The sequence below is a fragment of the Colobus angolensis genome, unplaced genomic scaffold (assembly GCF_000951035.1).
Source record: "Colobus angolensis palliatus isolate OR3802 unplaced genomic scaffold, Cang.pa_1.0 Scaffold300, whole genome shotgun sequence".
Classification (NCBI taxonomy): domain Eukaryota; kingdom Metazoa; phylum Chordata; class Mammalia; order Primates; family Cercopithecidae; genus Colobus; species Colobus angolensis.
This window is the reverse complement of record NW_012116267.1, coordinates 1156077-1172627: the sequence shown is the minus strand read 5'-3', so window position 1 is coordinate 1172627 and position 16551 is coordinate 1156077. Positions and strand designations below refer to the sequence as shown.

Here is a 16551-nt window from a genome sequence, read left to right as displayed (position 1 = left end):
ACTATTTTTTTTAATCGAGCTTGAGTAGTAAAAATACAAATGGAAGGACAATTCATAAACTACTGTGTATTCTCTTCTATTCTGACAGGTTACGACTGTCACAAACTTTGGTATGATATTAGAAAAAATTAATTTATTGCCACTTATCATAAAGATGCCAACTCTGCCAGCCTCTGACACAATTTGGATGTAAATATTTAGTGATAGATAAAGAAACTCACCCAAAGAGCTTCCTGGGTCAGATTTTCACCATTCTCCTTTAACAAAGGCAGAGACGATATTGGGCAGGCTGATAGGCCAGCAAGTAATCCTCTAGCAGGAATGGAAATGAAGACAAGTATGAGGCATGGTTGAAGAAAATGAATAAATAAGGAAAAGGGAACCCAAAGACATAATAACTGCTTCAGGTGTACAGAGGCCCATGATATGAAAGAAGGAGATGCTTGATCATTACCATCCTAAAGAGGCAGAGCCAAGGCCAGTACGAGGACACCCACTGGTGGACGTTTCAGTTCCCAGAGACGAAGCAAAAGTCATGACTATTCTACAGAGTCGCATCATCAGGAACAAGAAAGGAGACAAGGTATAGGTGGGCTCACTATGTACTCACTAATTCTGCAAATACTTGCCAAGCATGTATTCAGTGTTGCGCACCGTGCAAGATGCTGTAGATACAATGGTGAGGAAAGACAAATATGGCACGTGTTCTCTTGGATCTCGGTCTGGTGAGGATTCTGGGCATCACACACATCAGTGCACAGCTTCAGCTTCAGCACATCCTGCTGAGGGGCAAGGGGTGGACTGTGGGGCCGTGAGGCTGACCTAGTGTTGAGTTCAGAGAAGCTTCCCTAAGACAGAAACACTTGAGATGAGATCAAACTAAGAGAAGTAAAACAAGTTAAAAAGCACAGGGGACAAAAAAGATTCCAGAGAGAGTTAGAAATGCCAGCTCAAGAAAACAGAAGAAACGGGAAGGGGTAAAAGAGCCCTTTTAGGTCACATTTGAGAATTTTGTCTTATTTTAGGAAAAAACATAAAGTCATTAAAGATGGTGCTGTGGTTTGACTGTGAACCCCACAAAGAATGTATTGGAAACGTAATCCCCGACGCAGCTGTGTTGGGAGATGGAGCCTGGTGGGAGGAGGTGTTTACGTCATGAAAACTCCACCCTCATGAATGTATCAAAGCTGAATATTCCAGGGCTCAGGGCTGGGAGTTCAATCTCTTGCTATCTCTAGTCACTGTCTTGCCCATCCACCTCCCTCCATGGGATGATACAGCACCAAAGCCGGGGAGGCATCTTCTTGAGAAGTGAAGGAGTGGTGACCTGGTCACATTGCTACTTTGAAAAAGTCAAGTTAGATATACGATGGAAAGTGGATGGAATTGGCCAAGGTCTATCCAAAGAAGCAGAAGGGGTCTGCCCTAATGTCAGATGCTCCTGGATCTAGAATAACTTTTGTTTCACGCACTTACTAATTTAGTCAGTGTTCAACATGCTAAATGATATTTTGAAAGTAGAAGTTAGATTTTATGTCAGCAAAATAACTTGTTAGTGTCTCTGATATTACTGCTGTGGTTGCCAACAATATTTCCTTTAGACTTCAGGAGTATTATTCTGTGTCCTTAGTGATGTCAAAATAATGTAATTGAAATATGTCATAAGTTATTATATTATCAAAATAATCACAAGACAGCATTTATTGATACCATTTATTGTCTTATCCAGTTGTATGCCAGATTTCAGAAAACAGCAGAATGAAGTTAACCTGAACAATTAGTTGTTTGAAAAATCTGGAAAACTTAGGATGAACTGAAATTTTCTCACCTCCATAAGTTACATTATTTCTTGTGATGACACACACTTAATACACAAATGAAGCGAGCCCATGATAGCTTTTACATAGAGTGATATTATAAATAAATGTGTTTATAAAGATTTTATGGAACAGTGTGGAGAAGTAAAGAAGGAGCTGCTATAACTCGAAGGTATTTTCTATAAGTGTCCAGAAAGCAATGTCAACAATTTCCGCGGGCTGGTTGTTAAATCAATGTGAGTGAATGTTATTATTCCTTTGTAGAAATATGTTATTCTTTCTCCAAAGAACATGTATGCAAAGCTATTCCTAATTATTTATTTATTTATTTTTTAACAGTGGTTTATTTTGTGGCTTAACCCAGTCACTTACAACAAACTAAATGAGCTAAGGATGAGTTCTTGTTTTGTATGTGCATGTATGTTTATGTGTACGTTAAGCCTTTGTTGTGGGTGGAGGGTGGGAATATGCGGGAGGAAACTAAAGTAAAGGAACATGATGAATCCCACTTAGAATCAGAAGAAAGGGATGTAAACTTTTAAAGAGGGCTATGGTCAAACAGAATGATACAATGCAGTATTCCCATTTTGCATGCGCTTTGCCATGGTATGAGTCTAGTTTGACATCTAACATTCTGACAAAATAAAAAGCAAAAACAAAAATATTAGCCAACAACAAAAATACATACATACACTACTGGGATTATCCTGTTAGGGGATAAAGCTTTCAGTTGCGCAATACAGATCAAGTGCTTAAGAATAACAGACACACAAGAGCGTGGGCACGTTTCCCACCTTCCATCCATACTGTGAGAACAGACACAGAAACACACCTGGAGGCCCCTGGGCTGCAAGGGGAACCCATGAAAGGAGGATACTGTCTTCCTTAGAGATCTCCAAATTGTGCGCTCAAATTCTTCAATCCATTCCCTCACACATTCATTCATCATTTATTTAACAAATATCTATCAATCACCTCCAGCACACCAGGCCCTGTTTCAATGATCCTGACATATGCTACGGGGTGAATGAATGAAGCAGGTGGCACTGCACCCATTTTACAGGTGTGGAAAGGGACAACAAAGGACCAAGGGGTGACAAAGTGGAAACCAAGGCCAGGGTCCCAGGTATCTTATTCAATATTTGTTCACTTTGGTTTAGTTCAGAACAGTGATGTTTAAACCATGGCTGATTTTGGCTTCTGAGGGGCCAGGGTTTCTGCTACAGTGCACAGAATAGCCCTAACAATAAAGAATGATCAGAAGCAAAACGCTGGTAGTGCTGCTATTTAGAAACCCTGGTTCAGGGGGACCACTTAGAAACTTCAGTGGATGATCCAGAATTTATTTTTGCCTATCTGGGTAACGGGAAAATTAAAAAAAAAAAAAGTGAATTTCTTCTAAGCTGTTGACACAGCCATGTGATTCTTTCATAAATGAGTTTCAATCTAAGTTCTAATTTTTGAAAAGAGGTGTTTACTTTGCAAACTTAACTTGCATTAAAAAAGAATTCTACAGTGTGACTATCCATTGCCACCATAAGCAGCAGCACTTTTACCTGTCAGTGATGGTGCCTTAGTGTGCAGTCACAGAATGCACAGAACAGAGGACTTCTCACTGCTGTGACAGGACACTCGATCCATGTGTCATTTCTCAGGTGAAACTGTAGCCCTCCTGCTGTAAAAGTCACCTGCTCAATGAGGTGTATTTACCCTGTATTAGTAAGAATCTGTAGTTCAAAAAAGCTATATTTGGGGCAAAAATCATCTTCAAATTCAAGTAACCTCACCCCCCCCCTCAGCAAGAAGTCTGTGTGAAGAGACAGCTGGAAATTCTAGCCCTTAAGATGTTAAACAAAAATGGGATAAATTTACTGTGTTTACATGGCATCTTTAGTTTCCAAATGTGTTTATTCTAATATCCCTGGGAGATAAACTGGGGCAAGACTCGACATCACTACTTACTGAACTGGGTGCAGGGCAGGGTGCTTAGATGTAAAGACAAAGTGGCTTACCTCTATGGCTTCCTGGCCAGGACAACACTGGCTTTGTTATTTACCTCCCTCTCAAAGTCATAGTCATGCCCTTAGATCATGACTGCAAGCATTTCAGAAGGCTGAATGGTTCTAAACACTATAGTTATATAATTTTGAAAATCAGTTATAGCTATGTTTTTGCTCTTCAAATCTCCTTCACTTAAGTAAAGGCCCCACTGGGAAATTTTTAGATTGCCTGTTAAAAAAAACCTTGTCCAAGAACAATTGTTCTACCAATAATCATGACATCAAAGAAAAGTGTAAACAAGAATATCTTAATTTCTTTCAAAGCATCCAATCTAGTTTTCCCTAAACAACAAAATGGAAAACCTCAGGCTTCAAAACCTCATGGATTTATTCTCAGCTTTTCCACCAACACACTGGACTCTATTCTCTCTCCTGTCTAATTGGGTCTGATAAGCATATTTATGTAGGCAAATAATGAGCCCATTTGAGTTTCTAGCTTTGTCTTCCCACAGAGAAATGCGCAAAGATGTTCAGTCCTTTCCTTCTGAAGGCTGGACAGTTCTGTGTGATGCATACACATATTTCTAAGCATTTTGCAGCACAGTGACATTGCTTAATGCAACTCACAGGGGTGTGAAGGGCTGAATAAGACCGTTGAGGTGAGTACATGTGATGAAACAACACAGAGAAAAAATATAGCAGGGACTAACTTATTTACAGTAAAACAGTTCCTATTTCTTTACCTTCAGTCACTCTAATCATGCTGAAGTGAGGTTCAAAGAGAAAGAAATGGAGCCCGCACCACACCATGAGAACCTGGAAGGAAAACTGTAGCCCTGAGCTCATTCCCTGCAGAGGGGCCAAGGGAGATGACAAGGATAGCTGACCTCCACCAGAAACTGCCACAAGTTCCAAGAAGCTCATATCTGGCTCCAGGCCCTTCATAACCAGAGGTTGATTTAGACCCTAGGAAGAAGACACTGTGATAGGAGTGATAGGACTTATATAATTTATATAATTAATAATTATGTAATAATTATCATAATTTATATGTTATATATTACATATATTTATATAAGTATATGTAATTAACTATATAATTTATATAATTAATCATAGTTAATATTAATATAAAAATGGGCTTTTAATATATTGAATACATATCACTATATCATTTTGATATTATATATCATATTGATATAAATTATAAATTGCATTATATAATTATATTAACTATTAACATAAAAATTGTGCTTTTAATATATGGATTACATATCAATATAGCATACTGATAAAAAAATTAATCCCTCAATTTAATTCCATTCATTTATCACCCACAAGCATTTACTGAGTACCTGCAAGCCTAGGTTGAGTACCTCCATGCATGTATGGAGCACTCAGTCTCTTCCCAGCACCATTCTTACACTGAGGACACGGAGATGAAAATGCACAGCGCTCCCACCCACTGTGGCTCACAGCCCGTTGCACAGACTGAAGCATAAATAAGTCGTTACAAGGTGAAGAGAGCCACAACAGAGGTGTAGGCAGAACAAGACACAGCACAAACAAGGGCCTAAAATCTCCACCAAGAAGTGATGGGTGAAGTCCTCAAGTATGACAAAGGGTGTGATATTTGACGAGGGTGGGTACTCTGAGTGAGCAGAGATAACATGGAAAAAGGTATCTGAGTCAACTGCACAACAATTTATGAAGAGCCCTCCAGGAAGTATGCTATGCAAAGTATGGAACAAATGAAGAAAGATGGTGCCTCCAGGGGACTTTCTAGCTCCTATTTTTAAAAGGATGTATGTTTTTAACTCCTTGAGATTAGCAGAATATGAAATGGACACCAATTACCCATACTTCTGATTGATTGGCTTTAATCCTCCATTCCTCTTATAGTGGTTACAAATCCTGCAAAATATTGATGAAATATCCAAAAATGATAAAGCAGTGATGCCAACAGACAGAAAGCCTAATGATACGCAGAAGCAGAAGGTAACATAGAATTAGTGAACACAGAAATGGAAAAATCTCAATCTCACTATTAATTGAAAGTATGCATTTAAAAAAACAGTAACTTTCTGTTTATTGTGTTACCACATATTTTGCACAGTGATCATGTCTAATCCTGGGAAGCAACTAGTGAATCTATATATTTACATGTGGCAATTGTACTATATGTCGTTAGACCCTTGACCTCAAAGGAAAGGAGAAAAGGAAACCTCTATGCACGGAGATGTTCACATCAGTGCTATTTATGAAATTAATAACAAAAATAGAGAAGCAAACGAAACTTCCAAAATTAATAAGAGTATAAAATCACTGTACATTTCAGATGAGTCATGGTATTATTCTTATTATTCTTAATATTAACATTTATAATTATTAAAGCTCTTGCCACATGGAAATACTTTCAACATAATGATTATTTAAAAGGGTTAGAAAGTGGCAGGTATACATGGTTTCAACTGTATAAAATATTTATTTACATAGACGAGAATCAGAAGGAAATATCAAAATAATAATATTACATAAACACTTTTTTGTTATCTTGAATGCTCAGACTTTCTGCTAATAATTTTTAAGCAGTTCTAATAAGACTAGAATTTGGATCATTTAATAAACGCCATAGTAAGGAAACAGCATACATAGCAGTTCTGCAAAAGTCTTAGACACACACGCAGACCTTTATATTAAGGTGAAAAATGTACAAGCATATGAAATTGAGAAAAAAATTTCTCATATGGGTGGGAGTGAAGATTCATTCCAAATTTTGCCTTGAGTAGATCTGCAAGTTGTCATTACAGTGCCTTGTCTTATTTATCAGTCTGAGCACAATGGGAGAACACGGTCATCTAAATTATCCATTTACCTTGTATATGGAATTAAGAGCTCTGTGTTAGGGAGCTCCAAATGTCAAGAGGCAGAGTCATGCTGGGGATTGATTCTGCAGATTAGAACATCTCCACCAAGGCATTTGGCCTGTGAGATGTCTAAGTAGATTAACTGAAGTAGAAATGCATTATTTATTATTTAACACTTAGTGAAAGCAGTCAGCAAGCTAGGTTTAATAACGATTTCTTTTAGACACTCACCGATGCATAAGAATTAGGTAAACACGACCCAATCATTACTTGAGAGGTTTATCAGGTTTCAAAATCAGAACTTTTTTTTAAAAAAAGAGGCAATTAGCATTGTGATATTCTTCTTGCCTGTTAGAAAAAGATAAGTTTTATGATAACTATGGGATCTCTAAGAATTAGGCTTATTTAGACAAGGAATGAGAGAGGACTTTACAATGTTGACAGAGGTCCATTCAGTCAGGGCTATGTTTCTGATCCCTGTAGATAAATCTAGAAGACAGGAACACACTAACTGACCTCGACACTCCTAATGGTGACTACTAGTTATTTCAGAATTGGAGGAAGACTTGCCTTCCTGTTACAGCTGCCTGGATTGCTGGAGTCTAATTCATACCTATCCACGTAACGGAAAGCTGACCTTCTGCCTGGACAGTATCTTGTCACTCCTGGATGCCCGGCCCTTTGGTGTGTGCTCCCTCTAATTCATAAGTTGCAGCATATTTCTGGAGTCACTTTACCCAGCATAGACTGATCTGAGTCTTCTTTTTCAGTGGAGTCAGGCTTTGACCGGAGAATCCCTAACCCATGGTTTCTTTCTGGCTTTGGAAGATGGGACAGAAGATGTAGATGGTTAACCATCTCCCAAGGATGGAGGATCTCACTACCCTTCACACCCAAAGATGACCTCATCATTAGCTCATATATGAAGTCTAATACTTCCAGTTGCATAATTTGGGGCAAAATACTTAATCTCTCTAGGGTTCACATTTTTCCTTGTAAATGACATCTATGATAGAGGGGTCACTGCTGGGATTAAAGACAGAAAACAGGCCAATGGCATTCTCCAGTGGCTTATAGACAAGCAGTGCCTGACATATTTTGGGTCCTCCACAGCACTCCTTTTTAAAAAATTATGGTAAGAACACTTAACATGAGATCTGCCCACTGAACAGATGTCTAAGTGTGCAATACAGTACTGTTATCTACAGGTACAGTGTTGTACAGCAGATCTACAGAACTTACTCATCTTACCTAACTGCAACTTTATGCCTGTTGAATAGCAACTCATCAATTTCCCCCCACTCCCAACCCCTGGCAACCACCTTTCTACTCTCGCTTCTGTGAGTATGACTATTTTAGATGCCTCATGCCACATTTGTCTTTCTGTAACTGGCTTATTTCACTAAACACAGTGTCATCCAAGTTCATCCATTCTGCTGCATATTTCATGCTTTCCTTTTTTGTTCAGGCTGAATAATATTCTATTGCATGCATATACTGCATTTCTTTTACCAATCTTTGTGTGTGTGTGTGTGTGTGTGTGTGTGTGTGTGTGTGTGTGTGTGAGAGAGAGAGAGAGAGAGAGAGAGAGAGACAGAGACTCACTCTGTCACCCAGGCTGGAGTGAAGTGGTATGATCTTGACTCACTGAAACCTCTGCCTCCTGGCTTCAAGCAATTCTCCTGCCTCAGCTTCCTGAGTAGCTGGAACTACAAGTGTACACCACCACATCCAGCTAATTTCTGTATTTTTAGTAGAGATGTGGTTTTACCATGTTGGGCAGGCTAGTCTCAAACTCCTCACCTCAGGTGATTCACCCACCTTGACCTCCTAAAGTTCCGGAATTACAGGCATGAGCCACCACGCCTGGCTTCTTTCCACTCTTTCAGCAATGGACATTTAGGTTATTTCTATACTTTGGCTATTGTGAGTACTGATGCAATGAACATGGGAGAGCAAATATCTCGCTGAGGTCTTGATTTCAATGATTTTGGATAAATATCCAGAAGTGGGATTGCTTCCATTGGTAGTTCTATTTTTAATGTTTTTCATTATCCTCCATAGATTTCTCTAACACACGCTTCTAACTTCAAATTTCTTTACTCATAGCACAGATTCCATTACCCACCCACTCTCAATGCTGCCCATTTCTGTCTTTTTCTGAGAATTTCTAAGTATTTTATGAATAAGTATCTCTTTTCTTGGCTAATGGATAGAATTGAAATTGCTTTACAACTACCAGCGGTGACTTTGATGGGAAGGATGACAGCTGATGCTAAAAGATTAACACTGACTTCAGAGTGGTAGCAAAAAGAAGAGGGTTATTTCAGAGACCACAATTTATAAACAACAGATTTCCTAACAGGCTAGAACAATAAGAAAGTAAAATTGTGGATTCCTATTCTTTCAGTGTTGGTTTGTTTTGTTTGGTTTTATTATAATTATATAACAAATACTATACTTTCATTTTATATACAGAAATTTGAATACTAAATTTTATTGTAATAGAATCTTTAATACAATCAACAAAAATAGTACAGTGTAACAAATACACCTATTTCAGAAAACACATTGAGCGCAATGTCAGAAAGAATATTTACTTGTAAGTACAATCAGTGGCTTCAATTATAGCTGAGTTCCATAGACATAAAATGTAAAATGTAACTATATCATATGTGATGGTTTGCTTCCTGTGAACTTCACTCATTAATACCTTAAAGTCCTTCTCGTGATCTTGTTTAATAACATGTTCTTAAAAGGGTGTTATTCTCTGCAACACACATTTTTTAATTCTGGATATTTAGGGGAAAAAAACAACATTTTTCTTGGCATTTTTTGCAAATGAATTGGAGTTCATTCAGACATTCAACTCAGTAAAAACAAAAACACATATATTTCTGCAGAGCCACAGCTGGAGAGCATGGGCTTGGGAGAGCAGACCCCCGGGTCTAGTCCCAGTTCTCCTGCCCCACCCCAGCTTACTGTGTCACCTTGGCTGTCCCAAGACGTGCGTCCCTCCCTGGAGATGCAGTTCACAGAGTTCACAGCCAGAGTGATCACTAAGCTTCCTCCCTGCATTAAAATTCTATTATTCTAAGTCTCCTCTCACTTCTCTGGAATTTCCTGTGATATGGATGCTTGCAATTATTACACCTCTGACAATTGATGCCAATAAAAAAGCATCTACAACATTGGACATGAATTTCTTATGTTTTTATTCCATACAAAATCATGTAGTTAGGTTTAGAAATAAAATATTCATCACACATTTTGTGGTAGGCTGGTCTTGCTTCATGGGGTGAAAACATATGTTGCAAGAGGGAGCAGGTTTGCCTAAGGACCCATATGAATGAATTCAAGAAGAACCTAAACTCCCAACAATGCCTATCTCTCAATCAAGAGCTTGCTCTCATTACCAACCACTGTAAATATCAAAAGTTGATCAATGTAGAAGACTTTCATTACACATTGTTCCCACAAACTGCTGTGACTCACATGCTCAGGACCCCAAACACAGTGTTCTCACCTGCATCCGCTGGGTACACACTGGGGAAGTCTCTAGGACCTGGTGGCAAGTAAGACTTTTGGAAGTCTTTTTCCTGGAAGAAAATGATGGCAGGATGGTGGACTGACTGGAGGCAGACAGAACAACCACAAAAGGCCAGAGAGTTCTTGTAGCGTTACAGACTGATCATTTTTATTCTGTGTTATTATATTTAAGAAAGCTCTAAATATTTTTCCAAAAGACTGAATGTGCTTAAAAGGAGATACTTTTGTTATCCAATTGTTTGTTCTCTGCTCAAAGGACAAACAAATGAAAACATCAGAAATTCTCCAATAGTGGGAAACAATGCAAAAGCAGTCAAACCTCCAGGAAAACTTCTGAAAGTTGAAGCAGGTGTGTGAAAAATCAGCTTCATTAAAGCAATCTATGGGGGCTGCTTGTCTAGTAATAGCTACTGTATTTTGTGGCACACACTTGATTCCTAGGGACTCCTGAAAGTTACACTCAAGAGTGCATTTCATACCAGTCACTCCTCCATATCCAATATCTTATTTTACAGTCTTGCGGAGGGGGAAGGGGGAGGGACAAACGAGAAGGAGAGCAAGAGGGAGTACATCAATGAGAAAGAATGATGCTGAGATAATTACAGTGAGCAACAAAGAATTCATCATAGGGACAGAGGACCAGACCAACGACCAGCTGCCGTAGCTATTGCCTTGTCCTTGTTGTTCTCTTTTAGTAAGACCTGAGTAAAGAATAGAGTGACGCAGTAGACCAGGATCTTACATGTCCATTCCTCTTCCTTAGGAGAGTCTTCAGATGATCTTCACACAGTGTGACCTCTCCTTTAGGACAGGGTTAGCTGTTTGACTGGGGCTGCAGTCCCTGGTCATTTGTCATGAGATTCTGGGTCTTCACAAACAGGCATAGAGAACCTGCTGAGTGTTTTTCCTTGGGCCGCAGTCTACCGATGAAAAGCTTCCTCAGTTAAAAGCCCATTCATCACCATTTGGGCACCCAAAGTAGACCCAAGCTATGCCTAACTCCACCCATTCACTGTGTGATTCCATTCCTGGCACAAAGTACATGGTATCAGGAGCAGTTCTTACAGCGGGCCCAATGGTAGGATTGTGTCAAGGCTGGATTATGTCATTGTAGAAGGAATTGAGAGGGTACAAGTTACTGATTAGGAAAGACAGAGTCTTCAAAACTTAATAAGCCATGTTTTCAGTAACAAAAAGAGGAAAAAGGATTGGGTTAGATGTTAGTTTTTTCAAAGTTTAACATAGACTATTTTTTAAAAATGTACTAAGTATCTACAATATAATGTAGAAATGGAGATAATGAAATTATAAGTACTCTTTTCTAAAAAATATTTTTTATTTTATTCAAATATTGTTAAAGACAGGATCTCGCTTTGTCACTGAGGCTGGAGTGCAGTGGTATAATCATAGCTCACTACAACCTCGAACTTCTGGGCTCAAGAGATCCTCCTGCCTTGGCCTCCCAAGTAGCTGGGACTGCAGTGCGTGCCACCATGGCCTGTTAATTTTTTTTACTGTTTTTAGAGATAGGGTCTCACTATGTTTCCCAGGCTGGTCTTGAACTCCTGGCCTCAAGCTCTCCTCCCGCCTCACCTCCCAAAGCACTGGATTACAGGTGTAAACCACCACACCTAGTCTATAAGCATTCTTAAAGAACTTGAAAGACAGGAGCTAACCAAAAAACAGACAGAAATGGGGAAATATTCAGCTGAATGCTTAATTATTTTGAATATGCAAAATTTAGCAACATCAACCTCTAACAATTATTATGGAACTGGGAAATTATTTTCCATTTACTTAAGAGATACCTCTATTGATTAAACACATGTTACATGTTAAGACTTTCCTGGGCATTGTACTTGTATAACTTTATTTAATCCCCAAATCCTCTAAGGTAAATCCTATTATCAAACGTTGCAAGTTTTAGCAAATAAAAATACAAAATGCCCAGTTAAATTTGAATTTCAGATACAATAAATATTTGTAATATAACTATGTCCCATGCAATGTCTGAGACACAGCTACGCAAAACATTATTTGCCATTAATATGAAATACACAGAAACTGGGCATCCTATGTTTTACCTAGCAATGATATTATTATTATTTCAGTTAAATGATGATTAATCTTCAGGCTACCATCTTGGTCAAACTCTTCTTAGGCATTACTTGGTGTTAGCCAAAGGGTACAATAACTGGATGAGGCCAAGTTTCAAAGAAGCTTCGAGACATTTTTAAGGTGGCTTACAGACTTAAAAAATGTGGCACATATACACCATGGAATACTGTGCAGCCATAAAAAAGGATGAGTTCATGTCCTTTGTAGGGATATGGATGAAGCTAGAAACCATCATCCTCAGCAAACTAACATAGGAACAGAAAACCAAACACCACATATTCTCACTCATAAGTGGGAGTTGAATAATGAGAACACATGGACACAGGGAGGGGAACATCACACACCAGGGCCTGTTGGGGCATGGGGTGCAAGGGGAGGGATAACATTAGGAGAAATACCTAATGTAGATGACGGGTTGGTGAGTGCAGCAAACCACCATGGCACGTGTATACCTATGTAATAAACCTACACTTTCTGCACATGTATCCCAGAACTTAAAGTTTTTTATATATATACACACACACACACACACACACACATATATATATAAAGTTTTATATATATATAACTTTGTTATATATTACTTTATTATATATAATTTATATATAGATATAAATTTTATATATATAAAATCCTTTCCATCGTCTGTCTTCCCAACTCCCAAAGGTAGGCTGAACTGGGGACTTAGAGAGGGCTTACATCACTTGCCCAAGACCTGTGCTAAGCTACCTCATGTACCCTTAAAATGAAATATGACATATTATTCTGAGTTTAATACATCTAAAGTCAGGCTGCCTTAACAAAACGTCTGGCTCAAAAATTAACCTGTAAGCACAAAAATCCATGGCAGAGCTGAGACCTGGTTTAAAACGGTGATGCCTGAGGAAAGCTAGGAGCAACTAACATTAAACCCTAGGCCCCCAACCCAATTCTCTCAGGCCTCTCAAGAAAGATAATTTTTATTTAACTGATATTTGTATTGCATTTACTGTACTGGGTGTAGTTCTGTATCTTTTATTCTTCTGATCTTCATAAAACCCTATGACGTAGATCCTATTACTATTCCAATGCTACAGAGGAGGAAACTGAGGAATAGAGGGGTTACCTAATGTCCCAAGGTCACACAGCTAGTAAATGATGAAGCCAGGTTTCAAACCTGGGCAGGCAGGCTCCAGAATTCATGTTCTGAATCACTAAACAATGCCAACTCGAATTCCATCTATTGTGAAGTTTTGGAAACAGATCAAGAATTCTCTGCATGTATGAAAAAGCACATGATCTATTCATCATTTCCAAAACTATTTTACAAACATCATCTCCTTTGGATCTTAGAGCAACTAGATAAGGTGTAAATGACAGGTAATACAGTATTATTATTGCTATTTTGCAGACGAGATTAAGAGAGATTGTGAGTGGTGATGCATGACGGGTTCAACATTAGCAAATTAGTAAACACGGAGTCTTATCTAAACCAGATTCTCTATGCATTCTACCTAGGATTGATACGGTAAGCAAAAATAGAAACCAGAAAATGCTAAGAATGATTGTCTTGCTCTGATTTAAAAATCTGGAGTTCTCAATGCGGGAATGTCTTTAAGTTTGGGATTACAAGAAATCTGAGGCAGGGCTGGGCTTGGTGAAGCAGGATAGAAGGAAATGAAAGTCATCACTCTGAATTATTTGCTCAGTAGTCTTTGGGTAGCTTGGTAATGATGCCAGAATGGGAGGCTTAGGAGTCATTATAAAGGAAATCCCTACTTTGGAAAGTGACACCAAGTGCAGTTATCAACAGAGAGCTAACACCTTTTTTCTGCCAACTGGAGGAATTCTACTACCAAAACTCTGATCTATGCTTAAAGTGCTTATCAGTGTGCCAGGCGCAGTGGCTCACACCTGTAATCCCAGCACTTTGGGAGGCTGAGGTGGGTGGATCACCTTAGGTCAGTAGTTCAAGACCAGCCTGGCCAACATGGAGAAACCCTGTCTCTACTAAAAATACAAACAAATTAGCTGGGCGTGGTGGCAGGTGCCTGTGATCCCAGCTACACAGAGGCTGAGGCAGGAGAATCACTGGAACCCAGGAGGCGGAGGCTGCAGTGAGCCGAGATCATGCCCTCCAGCCTGGGTGATGAAAGCGAAACTCTGCCTAAAAATAAATAAATAAATAAATAGCAAAAAAGTGCTTATCAGTGAAAAAGGTGAAAAGGTGATTATAGTTGAATGAACACAAAAGTTGAAATCTGGGTACCTCACTTACCAAAAGTTAGTTAGTTTCCGAGGTACAAAGTTTTATTTCTGAGAAATCACTATGGCCTGGTATTAAGTAACAAGATGATGATGGATTTAGATCTAAAGCAAAAATGAGAGAGCTATTAAATAGAAGAAGACATTAGTGTTTATAATGTATATTTTAGAGAAAAAGCCGTAATGTATGACTTTTCCAATGGAAAGCAGAAATCAGCTGTGGAAATAGCTACTGTTACTGAGCTCGAAGTGAGTCGCTGTCTGCAGAACTCTTCTGAAACAGAAGAATGTGGGCCGCCAGCGCCCAGTCGTGGCTGTGATCTTGGAGATGTCGGAGCAGGCAACATGCCTGCTAATGAGACCTCAGAAGTGTCTGATCATCTCTTCTAATTGCTCTAAATAATTGGAGAGCGGCATGGCCTGGCCTCTCCTTCCTGAAGACGGTCAGTTCAAATATGCAAATATAAAATTATTTGAATACTGCTCTAATTGGCGTCCAAGCTACCCATTATTTGCTGGAGAACAAAACAATATGACTAAAACCATTGACTATCAAATCCTTCATTTTAAGCTTCACTGAGCTCCCCAAATTACCACAGGCAGTCCTGACAGGGACCATTTTACAAGGGAGTTGATGACCCCTAATTAAGACACAAGGCGCTTCTAGTTATGTTAATATTTGAAATTGAAATTGGTTTGACCTTGCAATTCCATATAATACCACCAAGTGAAACTCAAATCCAGGCACCTTAAGTTGACAAAATGTCCAATAGCCCATTAAATACATTGCAAATTCAAGTTCCATCCACCCGCCATACTCCCCCAGTTGACTGCATTACAGAATGACAAATCTAAAATATCATACCTGATCACATGGTTTTCTGTAGAAACTTTATCCAACAAAGGATATTGGACAGGCATTACAAATTCTTCTTCCTATCAGGAGTTGGGATCCACCATGAACACACGTTTGGCCACTCTGAGCTGGAGTGAGTGGTCTCTCTCAGTCTCTCTCTGAGAGACAGGACTAGCTGGATTTCCTAGGCCGACTAACAATCACTAAGCCTAGCTGGGAAGGTGACCGCTTCCACCCTTAAACACGCAGCTTGCAACTTAGCTCACACACGACCAATCAGGTAGTAAGGAGAGCTCACTAAAATGCTAATTAGGCAACAACAGGAGGTAAAGAAATAGCCAATCATCTGTTGCCTGAGAGCACAGCGGGAGGGACAAGGATCAGGATTTAAATCCAGGCATTTGAGCCGGCAACTGCAACCCCCTCTGGGTCCCCTCCCTTTGTATGGGAGCTCTGTTTTCACTCTATTAAATTTTGCAACTGCACTCTTCTGGTCCATGTTTTGTTATGGCTGGAGCTGAGCTTTCGCTCACCATCCGCCACTGCTGTTTGCCACCACTGCAGACCCGCCACTGACTTCCATCCCTCCGGATCCGGCTGGGTGTCCACTGTGCTCCTGATCGAGCAAGGTGCCCATTGCCACTCCCGATCGGGCTAAAGGCTTGCCATTGTTTCTGCACGACTTAAGTGCCTGGGGTCGTCCTAATCGAGCTGAACACTAGTCACTGGGTTCCATGGTTCCCTTCCGTGACCCAGGGCTTTTAATATACCTATAACACTCACCGCATGGCCCAAGATTCCATTCTTTGGAACCTGTGAGGCCAAGAACCCCAGGTCACAGAACACGAGGCTTGCCACCATCTTGGAAGTGGCCCACCACCATTTTGGAAGTGGCCTGCCACCATCTTGGGAGCTCTGGGAGCAAGGACCCACCCCCCCGCCGTAACATCTCCACTTGCCTTCTCAGCAATCTCTTCTTTTTAACGAAAGTCTCATCTTCTCTCCTCTCCCTACTCCAGTCTTCATCTTTCATTGTGTTCCAAGGTACCTTCCCCTTCACTGACAGCCCTGCTCACAACTTGGAAATTTGGGTGTTTTTT

At 39.6% G+C, this 16551-nt stretch overlaps 1 long non-coding RNA gene across 1 annotated transcript in view; it reads right to left on the bottom strand.

Moving 5' to 3' along the window:
* Window positions 1-4513: 4513 nt before the first annotated feature.
* Window positions 4514-16551, bottom strand: part of LOC105517494 — a 208895-nt gene continuing 196857 nt past the window's right edge. Inside the window, exon 3 of the long non-coding RNA XR_001002678.1 lies at window positions 4514-4783. This is a non-coding gene — a long non-coding RNA (uncharacterized LOC105517494). The remainder of the gene's footprint in view (window positions 4784-16551) is intronic.